This window comes from Engystomops pustulosus, chromosome 10 (assembly GCF_040894005.1).
Source record: "Engystomops pustulosus chromosome 10, aEngPut4.maternal, whole genome shotgun sequence".
NCBI classification, from domain to species: domain Eukaryota; kingdom Metazoa; phylum Chordata; class Amphibia; order Anura; family Leptodactylidae; genus Engystomops; species Engystomops pustulosus.
In genome coordinates, this window is record NC_092420.1 from 70,476,285 (window position 1) to 70,502,190 (window position 25,906).

Here is a 25,906-nt window from a genome sequence, read left to right on the forward strand (position 1 = left end):
CGGAAAACAGCCCAAAATTGGTCTGAAACCTTCAGCATTTCAGGTGCAAATTACTCCAGTTTTCTGGCAAAGACAGATTGATAAATCTCCTCTATGTATTTAGATGCAATGCATAAAGGAAATCCTAGCCTCCCCTCTGTCGATGTGGACCGATCAATAAACAAATACTTTTAGTTTTATCTCAGTTTTACTTAGTTTCACTTTAAGATTTTGTCAATTATATATTCTCTCCTTTGTGTTGAAGCACAATCCCCTGTGAAATTTTCCAAAAAAAATAAGTCAACAATATGTAAATCGGGCAACATGAACCCAAGCCTAAACACCTTCTGGAAGTAATAAAAATAGACACTCTGCTCAGCACCAGAAAATTACTCCTCATCTGATTCAGATATTTGAAAAGTCATCCGACAGCAATGACAGGACCTCAGGGACAGACAGCTATATGGAAGCCTATAACTGCATGTCATCATTGGCATATATGTCAGAAAACTTCTATTAAACTGGTGAATTAGGTCCCCAAGTGGCGCAATGTACAGAAGGTGCCGGATGCAAGGAGCCCTGTGTAGCATGGAGTGAGCTTTTGAAAGACAGGAAATTAAAAGTTAGTTGGAAAGACACACTCATCGTTGATCAGCATCTGTGCCGAATCTCGATAGAACAATGGAAGCGGCAAGAGTGAGCCACATTATCTTGTGTCATAAATAATTAGGATGAGATAAGAATAGTTCCTGGTGCTTTGTCTGATATATTAAAAGATTGATTATCTGCAGTTATGAGATCGCTTCAAATGTATGTAGCTGTTGGATGCTTAACGTGACTGGAGCTACTCGAATTATGGAGGAGCAGGTTACAGAGAAGCTGATGATATACATGACATTACCAAAGCCACACATAGATCAAAACTAGTAAAATGATCATATTCCTCCTTCATATAAAATAGCCAGTTACAATTACAAATTTCAAACAGTATTTTGACTCATTTTATACTGATAAATTGCTATAATTACTATCAATGTACACTGTTCAGAAAATGAAGGGCAGACTCAAGTAACACATTATAGATCCAAATGAATGGAATATTCAATGCTTTGTTCTTTGCTAGGGTGGTAAAAGATCTGGGGCATATGTATCGCACTTACAGTAATGGCCAATAACAACTTTACTAACGGTATATACAACTACAGAAATCCCAAGGGAAATCCCTACCTTATGTTCCCCGTTGTCCCTACATCTTGGGTCCCTGACAGTGTTATCCGGCTGCTGCCCCTAATACTCTCCCCCAAATACTGTAAGGTTGCGTTCACGCGTTTGTCTTGCATTTAAACATTACAAGAAACCAGGTGCTCGTTATCGATCGCATGCGTTTCACTGGAAACCGTGGCCCATCCTAGTGCCACGTGTGAACACAGAGAAATTTACCCCGAGTAATGTGCCCCACACAGTTACCCCCAGTAGTTTGTCCACACAGTTACCCCCAGTACTGTGCCCCACACAGTTACCTCAGTAATGTGCCCCCAAAGTCACTTCCAGTAATGTGTTCACACAGTTAATCCAGCAATATGCCCACACAGTTACTCCAAACAATGTTCCACACACAGTTACCCCCAGTAATGTGCCTTACATAGCCCCCAGTAATGTGCCCCACAGAGTTACCCCCAGTAATTTGCCCACACAGTTACCCCAGTAATGTACCCCACAAAGTTACCCCCAGTACTGTGCCCACACAGTTGCCTCCAGTAATGTGCCCTCACAGTTACTACAGTAATGTGTCCCACAGTTATCCCCAGTAATGTGCCCCACAAAGTTGCCCTCAGTAATATGCCCCACACAGTTACCCCCATGTTCTCCCCCTTCCCTTAGCTACTTACATGTTTCCCCCTCACTAGTGAGGTAGTGCAGCACTGCTGCTGTGCACTGCTTTTCCCTGCAGGTCATGTAATCATGACATCATCACAGGTCCTCCAGCCTCCGGTTAGCAATATTGTCCCAGAGGACCTGCAGGGGAGAGCAGTAATGCACACTTTCTCATCATCATCTACGTTCTGAGGACACAGATAGTGATAAGTATGGGGATGAATGACCGGGCAGTGGGACAACTGTCCTGCTGACACAGAGAGATACTGGGCTCTTACCAAAAGATCCAGGGCACGGGCCCCAGATCTTTTGACCTAGCACCACCCCTGATTGCCACAATGAAGGATGTATGTAAACTGTATAAGACAGGTGACATGTGTCCATAGTCCACTGTATGATATCAGTAACCAATACTTGTTAAACTAAGACCTTGAGATTCAAATCAAACTTTGGAGATCTTGTAGAATAAATGACTAGTTTCCATGGATTTGTGGCAAAATCACTTCCCCATTAAAAACAATGGACACCAAGTCTTAAAGCACCAGGCCCTACATTCTGGGCAGCATCCAGGGGGGAATATACGTAACAAGAAAGCCTGACAGTGGATTTCGGCCAGGTATGTGGCCCAGATTTTTCCTCAGTGTAAGCATAATATTGTTCATGTATTGTTCACCCCCTTGTACAGTATGAGGGGGAACATTCATAAAGCGGCTTGTTGCAAAAGAAGGTCATAGGAGAGTTTTAGAAAGTTCATGGAAGTTGATATTTTGTTTGTCTATACACTGCACTCAGGAAACACTGTTTTATGTCCTATATGGTTTCCATATGGTAACTATGGGCACCCAGAATTTTAACATTTGTATTGTTTACCTTTTTGACTATGTAAAACATATGGTGCACCCGCATGTCCCCCTCCTCATACAGTGCACACCCCAATATCCCTCTCTTCAAATATCCTGCTCCCCCTGTCTTCCTTTGCCTTAAACAGCCAACACCATTATGCCCCCTTCTCTTCACACAGCCCAAACTCCTCTGTTCCTCTCATCTTTACACAACCAGCACCCTAGTGTTTCGCTCCTCCACCCCCTGCCAGCCCCCTTGTGTCTCCTCCTCCCACAGCCATTACCCTTGTATACCACTTCTCCTCCCACAGCCTTCTTCTTCGGACCATGTAGTCTATCTTTTAGAGTGCCCCTGCTCATTACAATATGTGGGTCGCACTATTAAATCTTTCAGAGAAAGAATCAATGCACACCGGAGCAAAACAAAAGCAGGCTACCAATTGCACAGTATCTCCAGGCACTTTAAAACACACCATGACAAGGATCTTACTCTAGCCAAAGCCACCATAATAGAACAGATCCCTAAACATCATCCTAACAGATTACAGCAACTCATTAAGAGAGAAAATTATTGGATCTACAAGCTTAACACCATGAACCCTTATGGTCTCAACGAAAGCATTGAAAAAATCTAATGACCCCACTAAGTTCACCACATAGAGACCCCCATTCTCCCAATCATCTATATGACCTTTTTTTCATCATCACATGGTTCATACCTACCGTACAGCATCATATTGCCCCTTCTCCTATACCAAAGGACTCACTCCACTCTATTCAAACTTCTCTACTTTAAGATTAACCTCCTGGCCACCTATTACTATATAGACATAACGCTACCAACTCGTAATGTTAGCACACATACATACCAGATACCCGCAGTTTACATTCCATTGAAGTCTCCGAATCCTCCGACAACGATGGCTGCGCATGCGCACAGCACACCCTCTATCCACCCGCAGAGCGCAAGCGCTCACTCCGCCCCGGCCCTATTTAAATCCCCGGCCAACAGCAGCGGCGATCACTTTACACGCTGCTGCTGACCGAACCGGACCATACAACCATGTGAGTACGCTGCTATACCCATCACCTAAAGCAAATAGAAAAGCAACTTTATGCCGATCTCACTGCCATCTCAATGCCGTTTTCACTGATATCCCCACAGCACCGCAGGTAACAGACCAACCCGATACCTGACAACTGGCCCAGATCTCAGCTTAGCGCATTAAAGGTTAGATATCATACAATCCCCCCTGTCCCATAACCAATGGACACTGATTCTTCTGTTTATTAATACACCCCACTTTTATTTACAGTGTTCATAAAACAGTACTTATTTCCAGAAAAAGAGTTTTACATTCGATTTCTGACACAAAGAAAGGTCAGTACACTCACTTATGAGTTTTATGAATTGTAACAATAGATATGTTTCTCTCCTTGTTGTAACAATGAATCCGAACTTTTGTTATACCTCTAAACACTGGTTTTATAACAACGATTGCTCCTACTTATTATCATACTTTTTAACTATGTACTACTCTTACTTTGTTTTATGTATTTAAATAGTTTTTTTACTATAGACAATAATGCCATCTCTTATGAAATTATAAATTGTACTTCCGTATTATTCCAAAATCTTACAATACACTATTACGACTTACAGAACCTCGTGGACCCGAAGAAGGGGTCAATCCACCCCGAAACGCGTCGTCCAATCTTATACTGATGAATTCTTAAACTTACTGTTTTTATGTGAAATAAATGCCTCTCATTTAATGAACAACTGTTGCTATGCATATAATGCTTTATTGATACATTAAATTCTGAACAGCAGCGCGACCATCCACTGGCCACCCACTCTACAAAATCCTCCCACAGCCATCACCCTTGTGTCCACCTTCTCCTACAACCTTGTGTCTTGCTCCTCCTCCCACAGCCAGCACCCCCAGATTCCCCTCCTCACACATTGAGCACCCCCATGCTTCTTTACAAAATGATAAACTGCCCTCATTATCTAAATTGCTCAATCTTTTTTTTTTTTAAGGAAAAAAGAAATAAAGGACACGACACAGTTAAATATGGTTAAGTATTTCTTTCAACATTTATTACTTAACCATAAAAAATTCCCTAAACCTAAAGATGTTGATCCAGAAGAAGGCAAAAACCCCTGGGGGAAAAATTCCTTCTTGACCCCGGGAAAAGGCGATCAGTCCCAAGACCCTGGATCACACCTGCTTATTCCTATTTAGTGTGTACTAATTATTCTAAGTGTTGCATTTATATAATTTTGTTGATTGTGTAAAGTAATACTGCACTATAATTAGTGTTGAGGCTAAACCTGTCCTAAGTATCATTAATTATTTATTATAGGTATCCATTTATTATTTTATTATTACTTCTATTTCACATGTAATTTTACTCTATGCTTAATCTTGATCCCTATCCCTAAAAATGTAACTTAATTGAGTGCTATTCTAAGTACTTGTGTTATTTAATTGATCAATGTTTATATTAATGCTAAACTATTGTGATTTATGTGCCAAACCTATTCTACATAGTATTAATAATATGCTATAAATATTAATATTTATAATGTAATTTCATTGTAAATGTAATCTTGATCCTATCCCTAAAGTTGTTGATCCAGAAGAAGGCGAAAAAAACCCTGGATACATTCAGCCAATTCATGTCACAGGGGAAAATTTCCTTCTTGACCCCAGGAAAAGGCGATCAGTCCTGAGACCCTGGATCAAAGTTGCTGATTCCTATCTAGTGTGTGCAAGTTGCTATTATCCTTTCAATACTAAATATGTGTAATTATTACTATTATTACACATATTTTTACTTTTTTACAATTATTACTATTGTTACTATATTGTATTTTTCACAATTATTACTATTATTACTATATTGTATTACAATACTTAATATTATTTGTAGTCTATGTGTTTTGTGTGGTGCTCTTACCATACCAACCTGGCCATATGTCAGTCGGAGGAGGAGGGTCCAGAGGATGTTCTTCTTCATCCTGAGGCTGCTGCCGATGTAGTGGAGGATGGAAGACTGGTGTGCATCTGATGGCGTCTGACCGAAGACTTCACAATTCTCTTCTTCCTGATCATCTTCTTTATCCTCTTTGTCTTCTGTATCTTCACTACAGTCCTCTTCTCAGTCTCTTGTGAGCTCCCCTGCTCTTCCTTGTGCTCCTGAGTAAACTTCTTGTCTTCCTTCTCATCTTCCTGCACCTTCTCATCCAAGGAGGTCGTCTCCACATCTTGTACCTCCACCTTCTCCTCATGGCGCGGCTGGTTCAGCATAACTGGGGCAGGTTCTTCATCATCCCATGGCCATGGCAGATATTTCTTCTGAGCCTCCCGGTTAGTGGGCATGAGGCGATCCATATTGTAGAGAGGTGATGGAAGGAATCTCGTGGCATAGATGAGAAGCTGAAGATCTCTCTCCTCCTGGGTGCTGGGATGAGCTGAAAATTAAAATAGAATTAGTTATAAAATATCCACATCTAAAACATATTGTAAACTTCTTTGATGCTGGATTATTGACATTACAAAGACATTTCAGTGTTAAATTAGTGTAATTTTAGATGAGAGGGAAAACTTACCTGAGAAAACTCCAGGTCCAAACAAGCAATCCGAGCTGCGGAAGATTTCCTTAGGAAAATAGAAACCAGTAAGTGTCCACTTACCTCTCATCAGGAATAGACCATATGACAATATGACAATACAGTCACTAACCTGTGCTCTCCTGTAGATGCGGGAAACTTCTGACTCCATTGCAAAAGCTGAAACTCAGAAAGAGACTTAGTCGCTGATAAGTGAATACACATCCAGATGTCAGGCCAGGCCACCACTAGGGGGTGCACTGGAGCAGAGTGCAAAATGTTGTATTAGTCACGTGTCCTAAAAGATAGGGCTTATGTACAGTAACAATATAGCAAAACCATCACTGTTTCTTATAGTAACCAATCAGGGTTTAGCTCTTAATTTCTAAAATTCATAGTAAAAAATTCAAGCTGAGTAGTTATGGGTTGCTAAAAGATTTAACCTGATGCAGAGGATTTGGAGATCTGTTTCAGGAAAAAAAAAACTGCTTCTCATAAGGAGGTATTAAGAAAAGACTCTGCAACTAGAAGATCAACTGATTGATCGCCAGGGGTAACAAATATAGTTTTACTATGAGCAATAAGGCCCGATAATCAACAAGTTCCCCTTGTGGTGGCAGAAGGCAATGTCACTAACGTTACAGCAGAAGATTTGGAGCTGTGTATCAGAAAAAAAAACTGCTTGCTTTAAGTAAATCTTATTTACCATAATAACTAATCAGAGCTCAGCTTTCGTATCTTAAACTGCTTTCAAAAAATGAAAGATGAGAGGTGATTAGCTGTTGGGGACAGTAAAGATAATTTTATTACAGCCCCCTAGGGGGAGATTTATCATATGCCCCATCTGGTGTAGTTTTGTGTAAAAACCTGCAGGTTTTTTAAAATTTCGCATGCACGGGAATGCTATGTTTACCTCTACTCCGCTGGCGTACAAGCAGCGATAAATCTCCCCCATAATATTTAGTAAGTAATCAATCCCTAGTATAGACAGAAAGTATTATCATTTAGTGAGGAAGACTAGCAACCAATCTGAGCTCATCTTTCATTTACTCAACTGCTTTGGAAACATAAAAGCTGAGCAGTGATTGGTTGCTGGGGCAACAACAACAAACAACAGTTTTGATAAAGGAGATCTCATTATAATCATAATTTCACATATCCCAATTTTGAAATGCTTTGTGCAGCGCTGCGTAATCTGTGTGCGCTATATAAATAAAGAATTATTATTATTTATTATTATTACAAATCACATTTTTATTATTATTATTTTTTCACATATAACCATTTACAGTAAATAATAAAACATTTGCATTAATTACACATTATTTAATACAATTGCATCTTACACCTATAACTATAAACAGTTTTTGGAAATTGAATGCACATGTGTTATGGCCCTCAAATCTCAGCCATTATCAGAACCCTAATATTCAGTCCCACCCGCTCACCGTACATATATAATGTCAGAAGCCTGTATCCAATAACCAATACCGGACGCAGAGTCTCCCTTAAAATGTCAGTATCCTGATTTAGCCTCTAGGGGGTGCTCACTATACCCACATGTATACACCAAGCTCATGATCTTTGCACTGAAACCATATAAACAATACGCAGATGAGCTAACGTCTTTGTTTATGAAGTATAGACATTTCCTATGGAGCCCCTCACTAAGCCTCCTAAGCAAATTATAAGCTTTTGAAACCTTACATCACCATAAACAATTTTAGCTCATTGAGGTTGGAGCAATTTCAGAGGTCTTCTGGAATGAAGTTCCCAGTGACAGAGGATTTATGGTTCACCTACTATTTAGACAAGGGAACAGGACACCCATTCCCTTGATTGGTGGAGGTCCCAGTGGTGGAGACCATTTATCAGATTGTCCAATAGAGACCTATGAAGCCTATCCCTAAAATTTTGCATTAGTTTTAAGGTAAAGACTAGCATCAAAACAAGAGAATTGCTACATGGGAAGCCAATGAAGAACAATTTTGAGGCCAGTAGATAATGAAAGATCATAAAATAACTGGCAAATGGGACACTAAGGTTGAGAATTTATTACCAACCACGTATATATCTACTACAAAATGGCAGCACAATTTTAGTCCCTTTGGAAGTCAAGAGAATCAGAAGGGCTACATTTATCCTGTAAGGCTCAAGATTTACAAAGGATCCAGGTAATAACGGAGGATCTGGCAGTCTTAGACACCTATAAGAGGGTCTCAGGTTGTGAAAGCACAACCCGCCTTGGAAACCCAAAGTGGAGCATAATTCCATCAAGTCGCTTTGTGGATTTATTCTAACTCCACTTAATACATTTTTACTATCAGAACTGAAAAGCTAAAGATTTTTTAAAGATGCCTCTGGACCATTGCAGGCCGTCGGATAGTAGAGAAGACTGTTTTTTGTTTAGCAGTGTCAGAAAAACTAAATGCTCCATGAATCAATGTCCTAATGTAATATATATAAGCAGAGTATTTACTGTTCTGCACTATCCGCTTTTTATGTGTCCGCAGTACAGTTCAGTTTTATCACTTGATACTTTGTATTTATAACTCCTTTCTACAGCATAAACCCCTGCTGTTCTGAAACAGTTACTCTCTATGAAGCCATTGAAAAAACTATTTCTGGAGTTCAAGTGGCTCACTCTTCTAACAAAAATCTCTGTTCAAATCAACAAAGACTTCCCTAACCATGCTCCATTTCAAGACAGAAAAAAGGTACTAATTCAATATAACAGCTAGTAGGGGGAAAGCACTGATATTACAGAATGGACATTGTCAATGCTTCTCCTAGAAATGACCATTGTTAGTGAGCAGAGCAGGAAACAAGTAGAACAGCTGAAACTATTCTGTATATTTTGGTATCATTGGTTATATTGATGTTGTATTTGTGGATAATATGAAACCATGATTGATATTCCTATCACCTAAAATAGTTACAATCAATTTAAAACCATAAGGCAACACGCTGGCCCATCGATCACACCCCCTTACTTTCCGCAGTCACCCCATCCTTCCTCATCTCCAACACTGCTGATGCTGGGTCATCATACTTCGAGTCTATCAAATCTGGCGCATGTGCAGATATCACATGTGCAGTAATGTTTCTAAATGATTCTGGGATTATTGCACATGTGATAACACCATATAGGGCTGAGTTTTGCCAGACTCAATGCATTGATCTTATAGTGGGAAGGTTGGAGGCAGCTCAAGAAAGGGGAGAGGGTCCAGTGGGCCACGAAAGTGCTGAATAAATGAAAAGCATTGCCCAGGTGCACTCACTAGCTAATTTACATTTCTCTTTCTAATTTTATATTAGACTTTTTCCAACCAAAATATTAAGAATAAGAAACTCAATAATACTAAGCGTTGGTTTTAAATAACTAAGCTTTTCTTGGTCAGGGAGTCTTGGGGCTTTATCAACTTCTCCAACCAGTTCCCCACCAAAATAACTGTTGATTTTCTAGAGGAAGGCCACAGATACACCCATCTCCGCTTCCAGTTTTGGGACAATGGAGGGGTGGTCGGTGACAGAAATCAGCCATTTCACCAAAGTTACTATGGAAGAGGAGGAATAAAGCAATGTTTCAATCTCCCCTCCCATAAAGATTGTGAGCCCCCAGGACAGGGTCTTCCTTTCAATTGTGTTGGTTCTCAGCATCTCTTGCTATTCTTAGTGGACGCATTCTCCATAGAAATGGGGTCAGGAGTTAATCAATGGATCGAAAATGAGACTTAGGTAACCAAGATGGAGCAGCATGATACAGATAGAGGAGCTTAGGTAAGAGGACCATCTTAAAAATTTTGACTCTGCTTACTAGGGACAAAGACAGATTTTCCCAAGCTACAGATTTTCAAGGCTACATACTGCAAAACGGGGGCACTATTGAGGGCCTCAAACTTAGTTATTCCCTAACTGCTCAACAACCACCAGATCCGTGGACTGCGATATCAGAGTGGGGTCAAAATCATCCGCCATAAGGATGTCTGATTTGTGACAGTGAACTTTTAACCCTGAATAACTACCAAATTTATCTGCCATTAAGAGTAAGGCTTCAAGCGAAGGGCCCCGGCCAGCTAGGTGTACAAGCAGATCATCTGCATAAAGAGACAGCTTTTCGATAATATCGGCAATGTTCCACCCCTCAATTGCCGTACTACTGTTAATCAGGGCAGTTAGAGGCTCCAGTACTACCACAAAAAGCAAAGGAGATAGTGGACAACCTTATCTAGCCCCCTAGGAGAGGCAGCGCTCAATGGCAGATTTCTGAATGGGGCCCCCTACCCTGTCAGAAAATATACATATTTGTATACTCACACATTTATAGACTTATGCACTAATATATACATTTATACACTTACACAGATCTGTCCCAGTAGCTGCTGACCACATGGAGGCAGTACATGCCAGGAATGAGAGATGAGAGATCCCAAGTACTGTCTTTCTACCATCTGCTCCCTCTTGCCTGACATTTCTTATCTGCTGATTTATGCTGTATACTGTGGAAGATGTGCACTGTTATGTACAAATTATACCGTACAATGCTCCAAAATATGTATATAATGGTGCACATCCTTCATTTTTTAGTGTGTCAGGTTAAATGCCGGGGCCCCCTGACAGTGCAGGCCCCATAGCAGCAGGTATGACTGATACCGCTGTAGTTGTATCCCTGCCTGGGCCTATAAATCCCTATGAGCTACTTGATAATTACTGTTGGAAAGCCCAGGATCTCTCTCTCACAGATCTTCCAGTTTATAAACTCACTTATGCTGCCAGAGGCACCCCAGATTAATTCTCTCTGATCAGGGATGTTTGGTTGGCTGCCCAGACTGCTTCATATCCGGAGGAGGAATAACTTCCACATTTGTGTGTATATGTGTGTGGCTGGATGAACGCGCATTCTCCACCTTAAGGAAGAAGTGTCTTTTAGTGGGAATATTCTCACTATGTGTCTGCATCACTCAGGTTGATGTAATTATCTTTTGATACTGCTTTTATACTAATGCTTATTATTTATGAATGTATGTACTTCCCTGAGATGGATGTCTCTTTTTTATTTTGTTATACTTTTTGAAAATTGAAAATAAAGTCTTTTTAAAAAAATGAAAATTGTGCTGGTCCGGTCTTGTGCTGGTTTGGTGTCTCTTGTACTTTTTTTAATGTAATATATGTGGACCCCCTTTAGAATGCACTACATGGAATGAATGGGGCTCTATAAAAAAAAGTTATATTAATAGTAATAATAACAAAACTAACATATAGTTACATTTTGTTTCTGGCTGGGTGGTCATGTTAAGGCGCATCATTAGATATTATTTTGAAAAAACCCTTTGAAGGTTCATATGGTTGACCCGTAATTGCTGTGTTACACGGTGACAGAATAAAGAGCAAAAAAGCAATTCTTGTAGTAGGACAGTGGTATCAGGGTTTACAACCCCAGTTTGGGTGCAATCTCTGCCAATCTAGCTCACAGATAAGTAGATGAAACACTGGAAAAATGATAACAACCACTATGGGGCCCGAAGTGTCAGGGGGCCCTGTCATCTGACCTGAATGGAAGATGTGCACCATTACATACAGAGTAAAGGTGTGAAATTTCAGCCTCTCAATGGAGCTATTTTTAATATACAGGGGAAAGAAATATCATGGATATTAAAATTTACATGCCTCATCTTTTTTTTTATGTTTGCATACACTGCCGTAGATCGCTTCTTTTACCTGCACTCCTTTACTGTTGAGCAGTTTTTACATTACACTTATACAGAATACAGGCAGTCCCCGGGTTAAGTACAAGATAGGGTCCGGAGGATTGTTCTTAAGTTGAATTTATATGTAAGTCCAAACTGTATATTTTATCATTGTAGATCCAGACAAAAAAAAATTGGCCCCAGTGACAATTGGAGTTTCAACATTTTTGGCTGTAATGGGACCAAAGATTATAAATAAAGCTCCATTACAGACACCCTACAGCTGATTATTGCAATCTGGGACTATAGTAAAGCATTCAGAGAGGTCACCAGAGGTCAGAGGGGTCTGTCTGTAACTATGGGTTGTCTGTAAGTCGGGTGTCCTTAAGTAGGGCACCGCCTGTACATAGACACAACCTTCACTGTGGTTTTATAAACTGAGTTGCAGTCCTCAAAGTATCCAGGTTTTATGATACATCGAAGCGTATAACAAGCTGTTTCCATTGGAGAATGTAATATCTGTGGGTTTTTTTATCATTAAGTGTCTCATGTTTCAAGATTGAATCTAAATTTGATTACATTATTCAGGAGTAATCCAATTTAACACCAACGGAAGTTATCAAATGCTATTTAAATGCATCAAGCATATCCAGTTATCTTTAGTAGCATGCAATGTTTTAGACACATCCGAAAAAAGAAAAGCCAGTTAATTCATTTGCTAATACACCAACTGTTCTCCAAAAACATCAATAAAACAACAATAGTTATACAAACATTATACTCAAGCCCCCTCGAAATGCCTCGCCGCCAACAATTCATCGTACATAAATATGTATCCAGCATAAATATTTATAGACAGGGAGTTGACAATTCTGTGTAAGAGATTATGCTAATTACACTATCAAGGGGTTTTTTCAGGGATATTAGCTTTGTTGCTTACAAATATGAAGCTTCATTCTGATTGGCTGAGATAACCTAATGATGTCGGAAATAGGCATAAGGTAATTGGAGCTGATCATCTGATCTGCAGACATAATACTGGCACTAGATTTGATAGGTGTGTGATATTTCTTTACACAAAGGGGAATTATCCAGAGATGATGAATTTACATCAAATACTGGAATTTACAGAATTTATGTAGGACTTATATAAGAAGAAAGTATTCCATAACTTAATAAATAACGATATTCAATCCGTGGTGAACTGAGTTTTCCATGTTCTCCCTATCTCCCACCTAATGATGACCTTCTTCATTGCTCTCCTGAGCCATCCTAATAACTTTCACAAATGGGAAGAGAGGAATAAACCACCAACAAACAAAACACAAAATGTTTGTCCCCCCTGAGAACAGAGGGGTAAGGTATGAAAAATCCAACATGTCCAATCCTTCTTTCCTCAGTATCAACTGTCAGTAGTTGTGAAATATCTCCAGCCAAAGGAGAAGTAGGATGATATTGCGGCACTTCATATATGAAGTCTTGAGGCGCCGTAATATCATCCTAACTTCTCCTTTGGTGGAATATATTTCACAACTACTTGCAAGAACCCATTGGGCTTGGAGGGGGCGACCAGACTTGGACGAGTAAATGTGGTGAGAGTTGTACCTCCTATTGCACAACCCAACAAGATGAGCAGCTCATCCACCATGAGCTGATACACCATTAGTTTCCCAGCGCCGGCCTTTGTAAAAAGAGACTTGGAATTATATACAGCACCGCAGACCCCCCAGCCTTATATAACTTAGTTAAAAATTCTAATAGCTAAGAAGCATTTTCAAACAATGGGGCTTATTTACGAAGGGTCCGAATTGCGAGATTCCGTCGGGTATCCCGACGATTTCCGATTTGCGCCGAATTCCACTGGGATTTTGCCTCACGAGATCGGATTTCAATGGGTTGCATTCAACGGAAATTGGGGGGCGTGGGCGTCGTAAAACCCAGCAGTAAATGCGGTATTTTTTTTTTAAAAAGTGTCGCTTGACACACACTTACCTGCACCAAGAAATAGAAGGTGAACTCCGGTGAACTCCAGCGGACCTCGGCGCAGCAGCGACACCTAGTGGATATCAGCGCACGAACCTTAGTGAATCCCGACCAGACCCGAATCAGCGTCGGAGAAACATTTGAAAATGTTTTATAAATGTAAGTACCATGTGTTCATTGGATTCATGGGAAGTAATAACGAATTAGCAATCTATCCAACTAGGTGCAAGATCAACTTGGAATATACTTCCCATATTTCCATTCTGGTTATGCATCTAATGGCAAAAATATGGCATTTATTAAAGGAAGCAGAATTGCCCATGACAAAATATTGAGAAAATCATTAGTCAGAATATTTACAAGAAGATAGAATTATAGGTTTATTTGTGAGTGTGAAGAATAATGCACTACATACAGTATTTTGTATTTTTTTAGACATGAATGGTGGTGATTTTGTTCCTTTTTTGTCTTGGTTATGAGTCTAATTTGTCTTAGGTAAATTTTCCTTGTGTTAAATTGGACCTGTGCCTCTAAGTCTAAGGCCACATTCACACGGCCGTTGAGGGGCGTATATACATCGTACATACATCCCCCTTCGGCCGGATATGGATGAACGGCCTTATGGAATGGTACGGTGTAACACAAGTGTGCCACTGTACTGTTCCCTAGCTGGGAGAAAGATAGGATGTGTCCTATCTTTCCCCGGAATATGGCGCTGTGTGCCACACATCGGTATGGAGAAGGGTAGGGGTGAGCAGTGCTGGCGGGCACACGTTCATGTGAATATAGTCTAACATTGCTGCCTGGTCTGCAGGACGCGACTTTTTTGAAAAAGTGCCAAATATGTGCACAAAAAAGTCACAAAGTCGGTTCTTCCTGCCAAGTTCCCCACCTTAGACTATGCAAGCTTTTGCATGCTTTTTAGTGACTTTTTCAAAAGTAGTGGAGGGCCATACGACTATCTTTAGTCTAGTATCATAGTATGTCTAGTATCATAGTATATAAGCCTGGAAAAAGACGCAAGTCCATCAAGTCCAACCTTTAAGAATTAAATAAATGTTTTATCCCCATAACCCGTGATATTTTTTGTCTCCAGAAAGGCATCCAGGCCTCTCTTGAACATGTACATAGAGTCCGCCATAACAACCTCCTGCGGCAGAGAGTTCCATAGTCTCACTGCTCTTACAGTAAAGAACCTTTGTCTATGGTGATGGTAAAATCGCTTCTCCTCTAAGCGTAGAGGATGCCCCCTTGTCCTAGGTATAAAAAGATCTTTGGAGAGATCCTTGTACTGTCCGTTCAGGTATTTGTACATTGTAATGAGTTCTCCCCTCAGTCGTCTTTTTTATAAACTGAATAATCCCAAATTTTGTAATCTGTCATTGTATTATAATCCCCCCATTCCCCTAATAATCTTGGTTGCTCCCCTCTGCACCCGTTCCAGCTCTACTATGTCCTTTTTATACACTGGTGCCCAAAACTGTACACAATATTCCATGTGTGGTCTGATCAGGGATTTGTATAAGGGCAAAACTATGTCTTTATCATGAGAATCTATTCCTCTCTTGATACATCCCATTATTTTATTTGCTTTAGCAGCAGCCGCCTGGCTCTGGTCACTAAAATTAAGTTTACCATCCAGCAATACCCCCAAGTCCTTTTCAGCTCCAGTTTTACCAAGTAATTGACTGTTTAGAACATAATTATACTTTTTGTTTCCCTGGCCCAAGTGCATAACTTTACATTTATCTACATTAAACCTCATCAACCATTTCTCTGCACACTCCTCAAGCTTCCACAAGTCCCTCTGTAATGCTAAACTATCTACCTCAGTATTTATTACTTTACACAGCTTAGTATCATCTGCAAATTTTGAAACTTGACTGTGTAAACCCACTACAAGGTCATTAATAAAAATATTGAAAAGAAGTGGCCCCAATACTGACCCCTGTGGCACTCCAGTAGTAACCTCAACCCAATCTGAGAATGTGCCATTAATGACGACCCTCTGTTTTCTATCACTAAGCCAATTACTTACCCAAATACACAGATTTTCCCCTATTCCCAGCAGTCTCATTTTATATACCAACCTTTTATGCGGCACGGTGTCAAATCTATCCAAAAGCTGTACACCACGAGTTGTGTTGCAAATATGGAAAAGTCATAGAAAAATGAGAAAAGGGCTAACTGCTAAAAATGTGCAACTTTTTTGCACTAACATTTGAAAGGTATTTCTTCTTTCCTTAAAGGGGTGAGCAAGGAATAACTATTGGAAACCTAAACTGACTCCAGCTCTGTGTCCTTGTCTTTATATAATCTAGAAGTTTTCTGGGGGTCAGTCACCATCAATCATTAATATTCCTGGCCAAATCCATTGCCCCCTAATGTGGGTAAATCAGCATTAACCTTATAGGTTTTTTGTCTTCCTCTGTAGAATTATCTAATTCTATCAACTATCTATCACTTTCTCTCCACCTCATCTCCATTAGTCTACCTGCTTTCACGTATTGCTCGCCCCTGTTTGTGATTCCTCTGAAATGGGTGACACATTTTACCCTAATTAAAGTAGAGCAGCCTGTATAGAAATGACTGCAAAGGCAAACATGTCTATTAACAAAAAGACGTGATTACAGCTTGGCCAGAATCCAGGAATTCTACAGAAGCAATGAATTGATGTCTGCAACGTGGTTCTCGTGCCATATGGATTCTGCTGTAGCAATGAATTGGATTCAATGCAAGGTTAAGATGTGTCAGATTTAACTGGAGTTTAATTGATACTGATAAAGAGGCTCTAAATAAAGAAACAGTGTGTATGCTATGCTAATGCGAGCTGCATTTACACTTCTTTCTTCCAGAACCTTGGCACAGAACTATAGTTAGGAATCCAAATTAGTTTGCAAACTTCACTTTGAAATAAATAGATGCTTAGTGCATGCTTGTGTGAAACCTGCGGCGCAAATCCTGGGCTTCACTTAACAAAAGCGGATAGACAACAATGATAAGCCTAATAAAGCTGTGCGTCCTTATTGAGAGGGTTACGTTGTGCCGGATCTGTCATTGACTTTATCATCGTCTATATTGACAATGTGGAATATAAACTACATATAAAAACACGATAAAGAATTTTTACCAGGTTTGGGGTACATGATGTGATTTAAGGACACTAATAACTCAGTCCCTAGGTCTAGAAATGCATTGTCGGACCGGCGAACCAACCGGTGAACCGCCCCATCAATGGAACTCATGTCTACTCCAATTGTCAATGTGTTACTTTAACCGGATGAGACTCCCCCTCGGATGAAGTTTCTATTACGGGTACTCTCTCTGGAAATATATGACACTGAACTGACTAACCTTTCATTGTTCTCTTTGTTTGGTTATACTTACGTGAGTTCTGTTTGAATGAGTTTGATGACCAGGCGGGGAAATAGAAGTTTTTGTAAATTTTGGAATTTGAAAGATGGCACCTTTCCCTCTATACTGGATTTCTGTATTGGTAAAAGCATTATGTACCAAAAATGACATGACGGTTTACAATATCATGTTTTTCACTGTTTATTTTAATAAAATAAAAAAAAATTAAGTTGGGCCTGATTGCTGGAACCCAAATAATCATGAGAATAGGGGTCTCATATATCCTTTATGAATGGAGAGGCAAGTAAAATGATGATGATGCTTCACTAAATTCTATGGGACCCTGATATCCCCCTGCTATTTTTTAATGATTTTTGAATAAAATGTATTTATCTAAGAAAAGGACAGTAGAATTTTTAAATTTTTCTGTTGCATCCTGGAGACCATTAGAACAACAATCTTTATTTTGAAAAAGAAAGTTGCACATTTTTAGGATTGCAATACAAAGCAGAAATATATCTTCTAGACCCAAATGCAAAATCTATATTCAGGCCTCTCAACCATCACGTGTGATTTGTAGTATTTCTTGTGAGATAAGGAGAGAATTTCAGGACCCTTATTTAATCCCAGGACACATATGTAAACATATTCTCTGTGCTATAATTACAGACCATGTGTTGGGTGCTATTAGTTTTTCTACTTCTCCTTTATAATTCTTATATAGTGTCCAATACAGAACTCCACATGAAAGGAACTATAAGGGGTTTTTATACACCTATCATGGCATTTTGTTATAATCAGTATAAGGCGTCATTCACGGCCTCCATTGAGGTCTATTGTGCCTATGGCATAGGTGGGGTGAACAGTTTGCTCCCCCATTCCCTACTGATGTCCACCTTGCCAAAATGGGAAGCAAACAGGGTATCAAATTTTGGTTAGTCAGACCAACTAATGTATACTGAAGGTAATGATTTCCATCAAATTGGACTGTTAGATGAATGATCATTTGTCTGACAGCCATCTTATATAGATAGGCGCAGTCTAAGAGTATTTTTGACCTATCCTAGGTGATCAGTATCAGTTTGATGGGAGTCCAACACTAAGCACCCCCTCCCCCATAGAAGAAGATGGCTTCAGTCTAGGTGCAATGGTCAGACCAGGGTACTGCAAATCATTTCTTATTCAATGGAATGGGAGTCAAGCTGCAGTGACTTGGTTCAGCCACTACACAGAAAACTGAGATGTCTGCTTCCTGACCCATAGTTTAATCTGCGGAAAACAGTTGATCTGTAGAGGTGCTGAATGTTGGCCAAATCAGATCCTTAGAACACGATCAGTATTTTATTCTGAAAAATCTCTTTATGTGCTACTTCAGCTAAGCTTTGAACTGTTCCGGACTAGGTCATCACTTTCAAAAATTGGAATAATAAAGACATTTTAAATAATGGCCAAAATAAACTTTGTAGAAATATATAAACCCTATTGGGCATCTACTGTCTTCCGATATTAAAAGCGACAATACACAAGAATCTAGAATACAGTCAATTGGCAGGGAAATGCATCTATTTATCCAGAGCCATGCAATCGCCTGATAGAACGTTCTTCAAAGGCTTTGAATTTGGATTAACTAAGTGAAGTCCTAAAATTTAATCATTCGCAAACACCTTATGGGTTATAAAATCAGAGGCTTCATTTGTACTATAAAGGAACAGATTGGCAGTCATTTATGTTGGAGTAAGATTTTACAATGGAGTTGTTGTCATTTAATTGTACTTTTGTTTTCCTGTTTTACAACAGAGATTAAAGGATGTTAGAGCGCAAAGCATGAGAATGTCTATTATTAACAGCGAGGACTGGAGTAAACTCACTGATGGTGTCATATTGTCATGTGCGACATAGTCAATGAGCATTACAAAGCGTTTTCCTATTTTATTCCTGCTGGGATAGTTTATGTGTTTTTTTTTTGTTTGGGAGGGAGTTATTTCCACATTCTAGATGCAAACATTTGTGAACTCATAGGCCCATATTTATTAAAGTGTTTGCTGTCTTTATTAAAGTTTCTGTCTTTGCACTAGGAAGAACGTGCAAACTGCTTGCACAGGGATTTATAAAGTGTCTGCACCAGTTTTTTGTCGAGGCTGAACTTTGTCCGACAAGACAGAAAAAAGTTGCACCAAAAGGAGCGTGTTAGTGCTCAGTCAGTGTTTGCGCCACATTTATTATTTACATCCCTCACAATTCTTTCTGCGTCACAATTCTAAAGCATGAAGAAAATGCACCATAAAAAATGGTGCACAGGGGCACCATCTATACTATGTGGAGTTGCCTGTGGAGTGTGCTGGAAGCACCAGATTAATCAAAACTAGCACATGGTGGTCATGAATCTGGCACCCCCTGCACTGCTCTGGAAGTGGGCACCATTTTTTGGTGCACTTTGTTTATGCTGCAGAATTGTGGCACAGACAGAATTGTGCTACACAATCCGGCTAAGCAGGAACTCAGACGATTTGGTGCACATTTTTCTGTCTTGTCAGACACAGTACAGCCGAGACACAAAAATTGCGTAGACAATTTTGTCCCGTTTCAACATTTTGTGCTGTCCAGATACAAGAACTATCAAAGTTTCATTACAGACACCTTACAGCTGATCATTGCAGTCTGGGACAAAAGTAAAGCATTCAGAGAGCTTCACCAGAGGTCACAGTGGGCAGAGAGGTCACTAGGGGTCGACTGTAAGTCGGGTGTTCTTATGTCAGCGTCCACCTGTAGTTATCACGTTTATTGCAACAAAATTGAACTGTCATGGCATGTGAGCAGACTCCGCACACCGATGGCACACAGGCTGCAAACAAGGAACCACGAGTTAATTGCTTGTGGCCGGTTGTTGCGCACGATTGTGTGCAGGTAACATAAGGCAGAGACATCATTCCTAATTTATGCATTTACCTAAATTTAGTAAAACCACATGTTCTTTCTAGAAGTAAAGGAGTAAAGACTCTTTCTTCTACAAAGATTTACAGCAGAGGACGAACATGTTGGACCATCGCCAATCCTCATTGTAGAGCCAACAAAGAGTGACATTGGCCTCCTGCTGTTTTAAAGAAAAGTTTCTTGCTGCTATCAGATACATATAATTAAAGAGACCATTTGAACGAAAACATTAGCGATTATTAATCAAGTCTGACTGTCAGAAGACCTTAGTGCCAGCATCTTACTCGTAAAGTCTCTTATCCTAGCAGTCATGTTTATTGTGTTGTGGGCTATGGTTCTTATTTCACTCCCAGAATGCTCTAGGACACTGTTCATCCCCACAGAAATAAGAAGCTTGGCATACATCTTGTTAAGTTAATCATTTTACTAAAATAAACCTGTCCAAAATTTGTGCTGCCGCATAAGACATACATGGCGGTGCTGTATAACATAAATTTTAGAAGCAAACTATATATATTAACAATAGGGGTGCTACTGCACATTTCATAAATTATTAAGGGATTGCTATATTATTTATTAATTAACAATCAAGTATTGGATAGTAAATTCATTAATGAAGGAAGTGCTTTATTGATTCACAAAGGTGGGTGCCACTGCATGATACATTAACAAAGTGGGTGCTGAATACTCCATGAATTAATTAGACAGCAATACAGAAATACTCCTAGCTACATCCAGGACACTACTGACCTTTTAAATAAACTCAAGACTGTAGGCCCACTTCCTGATGGTACAATTCTGGCCACCGTGGATGTGGAATCTCTATACACTAACATCCCCCATGAAGATGGAATAGCAGCATGCCGGGCACACATGGAGAAGTACAACTTACCAACAGAACTGGTCTCAGATCTCATACAATTTGTGCTCACCCACAACTATTTTTCATTTGGAGAGGATCTGTACCTACAGTGTATGGGAACATCGATGGGTTCAAGGTGTGCACCACAGTGTGCCAATCTTTTTATGGCTGAACTGGTGCTTACTTATCCACATGCACCACAAAACCCATGATCTACCTCCGTTATATTGATGATATTCTGATCATCTGGACTGGAGGTGAGGAGGCCTTAATTCAATTCCATGAGGGCTACAACAACTTTCACCCCACCATCAATCTGAAACTAAACTATTCAGACAAGGAGATACACTTTCTGGATACCACCATACAGATTAAAGACAGCGACTTAACCACAACAATATTCCATAAACCAACAGACAGAACGGCCTACCTGAGAAATAACAGCTTTCACCCCAAACATACCAGACAATCTATCATATACAGCCAGGCCATACGCTACAACCGTATATGTTCAGACAAGAAAGACCTGGAAAAACACCTCCTGGAGCTCAGGTCTGAATTTCTCCAGTTGGGCTACAGACCAAAAGTGACTTATAACCAAATAGGTAAAGCAGCAGCCATCAACAGAGATGATTTACTCAAATATAAGGAGACCCAACAGGAGGCCAGAGTGCCCCTAGTAGTTACTTACAGAACTGGAGATCCTACGTCACATTGCCAAGGAACTCCAACCGATTCTACATAAAGACACAAGATTAAAAGAAATATTTCCAGTCCCTCCTCTCCTGTCCTTCCGGCAACCACCAAACCTGAAACAACTGGTTGTCCGGAGTGCCCTGAGACCTCCATCAGAAAATGGTACCTCACCCTGCCTGCAAAGCAGGTGTAAAACGTGCCAGCACATCCGCACAGGTGACCAGTACCTGTACCTCAATCACAGCAGGTACATCAGATCAAGGGAACCTTTTCCTGCAGGTCCTCTAATGTGGTCTACCTTATCATGTGTCAGCAGTGTCCAACCACAGGCCTTTATGTTGGAGAAACAGGTCAGAGACTCCATCAACGTATGAACTCACACAGCGCTAATATTAAAGATATGCCAGTTCTGCCAGTGGCTGCACATTTCTCCAGAGAGGACCTCACTATAGAAGACTTGCAGATTACTATTTTAATGGGACATTTTAAGACACAGAGGTAAAGGAAAGAATGGGAGTATAAATTAATGAGGAGATTCAACACCTTGCAAAGTGGTCTTAACATTCATGCCAGCTTCATGACCTCCTACCTCTGACCTGGAGGCCACAAGCAGATAAGAGCCAGGGCTCATGTGTCTCGCCTCATAGGTTTTTAATGTTTTTATTGCCATCCTGTTGTAAATAAGATGTCCCTGTTTTTATCAATCTGTTGTTTTAGAGGGGTTTTTTAATATCCTTTGATGATCACTGTTTAGTGTGTATAAAATGCTGTGAATTTTCTGTTTCATGCATAACATCATGTCTGACGAAGAGAACTAGTATTCTCGAAAGCTCACCATCAAATATACTCAGTTAGCCTCAAAAAGGTATCGCCTGATTTCTTCACTCTTCTTTTGCTGTCTAATATATTCATTTATGAGGTTGATGCTACAGTATAATACAGTAATTTATAATGAGTGCCTTTGCGAGACATTGGGGCTCATTTACTAAGGGTCTGCGCCACGTTTAGCAGGGGATTTTGCCGCGCACGATTGGATTTTGGGGCATCAGCGCTTGCTTTCATGCGACACAAATCGGGGGGCGGGCTGTCGGACGATCCAACAGATTTGGACTTAGTGCGGGATTTAACATTTAAATTGTTCCGCAAGACATGCACTTGCATACACCGGGAAGAAGATGGACTCCGGCGGACCTCAGCGGGGAGCGACACATGCAGGATATCGGGCGCACGATGTAAGTGAATCGTGGCACATGTGCATTGTCGTTGGACAACGCACCTCAGGGAACACACAGGGGCGGGTGAGTAAATGTGCACCATTGTCACAGATTCTGGAATATGCCCTATGGTAGAGGTGGCAGCTTCCCTGAGCTTTCCCTCTTCCAGATGGTTGCTTTATTTCCAAACGCGCACCTACCTCACATCCCAAATTTTCCCTCACCACTACCCAAACCCACCAACTTTGAGAAATTATGGAGCACATTTACTTACCCGGCCCTGCGTGATCCCAGATCTGGAATGTCCGCCAGAATCTGCCGTGATTCAAGAAAACTGTGCGCCCAATTTCCTGCTTGTGTCACTTCCCCGATCAGGTCCGCCGGAGTTCACCATCTTCTTCCCCAGTGTATGTAAGTGCATTGGATTTGACATAAATTTAAATGTTAAATCCCGCGCTTAGTCCAAATCCATCGGATCATCTGCTGGCCGGCTCCTGATTTCTGTTGCATGAAAGCCGGCACCGATGCGCCAAAATCCGTTCGCGCGCGAAACAATACCTGGCGCGATCCCTGAAAAGTTGGTGATGTGGTGTGAGGGGTATATATGATATATGTGGGGGGCACAGTGTGGTCAGTTGTGGTGTGAGGGGTATATATGATATGTGTGGGGGCACAGTGTTGTCAGTTGTGGTGTGAGGGGTATATATGATATATGTGAGGGGCACAGTGTGGTCAGTAGGGGTGTGAGCGGTATATATCAGTGGCGTAACAACAGCCGTAGCAGCCGTAGCGGTTGCTATGGGGCCCGTGCTGCTACGGGGCCCGGGATGGATACCAAGATTTATTAGTGCCGTTCTCCCGGGCCCTGTCTGCTGTGCTGAACGCAGAGCTGCCCACCTATGCTGGCCCGCACTCTCCTACCCGCTCCAAACTCATGATCCGCCCGCCGACACGCCCTCTTCATGCTCCCTCCCTGCGGCCGGCACGTCTTCCCTCCCATGTGCCCGGCGGCACCTACCTCCCACCTGCCAGCCGACAGGTCCTCCTGCCAATCGTCACTTCCACCCGCTCGCCAGCTGGCAGTATCTCCCGCTCCTTCTCCCACCCACTAGTGGGCAGGTCCTCTTGCCAGCACTTCCTCCCACCCACTGCCACTGCCTTCCTCCCGTTACTCCCACCTGCTGGCCGACACGTCCTCTTGCCAGCCTGCACTTCCCCCCGCCAACCGGCGGCCCGACAAAATCGGAAATATTTGGGAAACCCGACGAAAATGCACAATTCGGCCCCTATGTGTCCTGGGGGAGGGTCACATACACTTAATTATTTCATTATATATACATGTAGATTCCCTTAAAATTACAATCAATATTCTGAATGTAGCTGTAATAGCAAATTCTTGAAACGGTGAAATGTGGAATGTATATGGTGAGGTTTTTTTTAGGGTAGTACCCTGGTGGTCAGCATTTAGAAGATCTGCACCCACATTTTGCTTTTTACAAGTGTTATTCCAACCCCCCTGTACTCTGCATCAATAGTCTCAGATGTTTAATATGAACTAACTCAACATAGCCTAGGGGCCATTTCTTTTGAATTGACGGAAATATATACTTTTTTAATTATACAAAAGAAATCCACCAAAATTATTTTTTTAAGTTTCTCTGGCTACAAATGATTTATTGGGTATTGCAATCTTAAAGAGTTAATAAAGTCATTTTATCTTCCTTTTGATTTTTTCCCCTTTAAGAATCCTCTTGCCACATTGTGGTCAATGATCGCCTTAGAAATTGACTTTTGGATTTCCATTCTCAATACGTTTAGCAATGTGTGCCTGGGAAACAGGATTGCAACATTACTCCCAATTCTGTGATACAAAGCTCTCTACCATTTGAGATCAGTGTGGAACATTGAATTCTCCGATCTGTTCACAGTCTGTAAATTGTCATTCTCTAGACTACATTTCTTCAAACAATATTGGCATCTGGCTAGTAGCAATCAAACCCTACTTCCTTCTGATGTCAGCTCTTAGAGTCAGCCCACTGGACTGAATTCCGATTAACTCTGTATTCAAAAAATGCAAATACAATATATTTCTCAGATCATTGCAGAGAAATCATGTAATAAGTGTAATATTGACTGGATTTCTAAAAATAACAATTGCATTTGGCTTCGGTGGATGAATAGAAGGACAGATAATTTTGAGCTCAAGAGGAATAATCAAAGAGAAAGAAAGAACCAAAAGCAACGGATCATCAGACCATAAGAAAACAAAGACGTGAAACCAAACATAAGAAATGCCCTCAACCTAGCAACATATAATCAATGTCTAAAGAACTGGCAGTACAGTGGGCAGAACAATGCTAGCTGAAATCCTCAAGACTTCTAGACTTACACTAAATATTAAGCTACAGGTCATAAACGGCCGTAGACAAAATAGAACAAAAATTGGCAAATAAAAGACCAAAAATTGGCAAATAAAAGACATTTTTAAAAAGTGTCTTTTTCACTTTTTTTACTTGTGTTACGTTTGTAGTTACATCTCAGGGTAAAATTTTGGTGATGACCAGTTACAGATATCATTAAATCTGCTCAGAGATTATCATGAAGGTAAGTAAATATAAGATAGTCCGCTCACCACCATATGCTCCCGCCAGGGGTGAACCAATCCTGTCTACTGCCCGAGGCGAGCCATAGAGAGACACCTCCCCCCATATATGTAATATATCAGGGAGTGTCAGGGCCAGATCCATCATATTGGTTTGGTGTGAAAATAAAGCAATGCAAAATACGTACAGTGTGCCAGCATGTAGTGTAAGATAGATAAAGAGTACCGCCATGTAGTATGAGATAGATAAAGTGTACCGCCA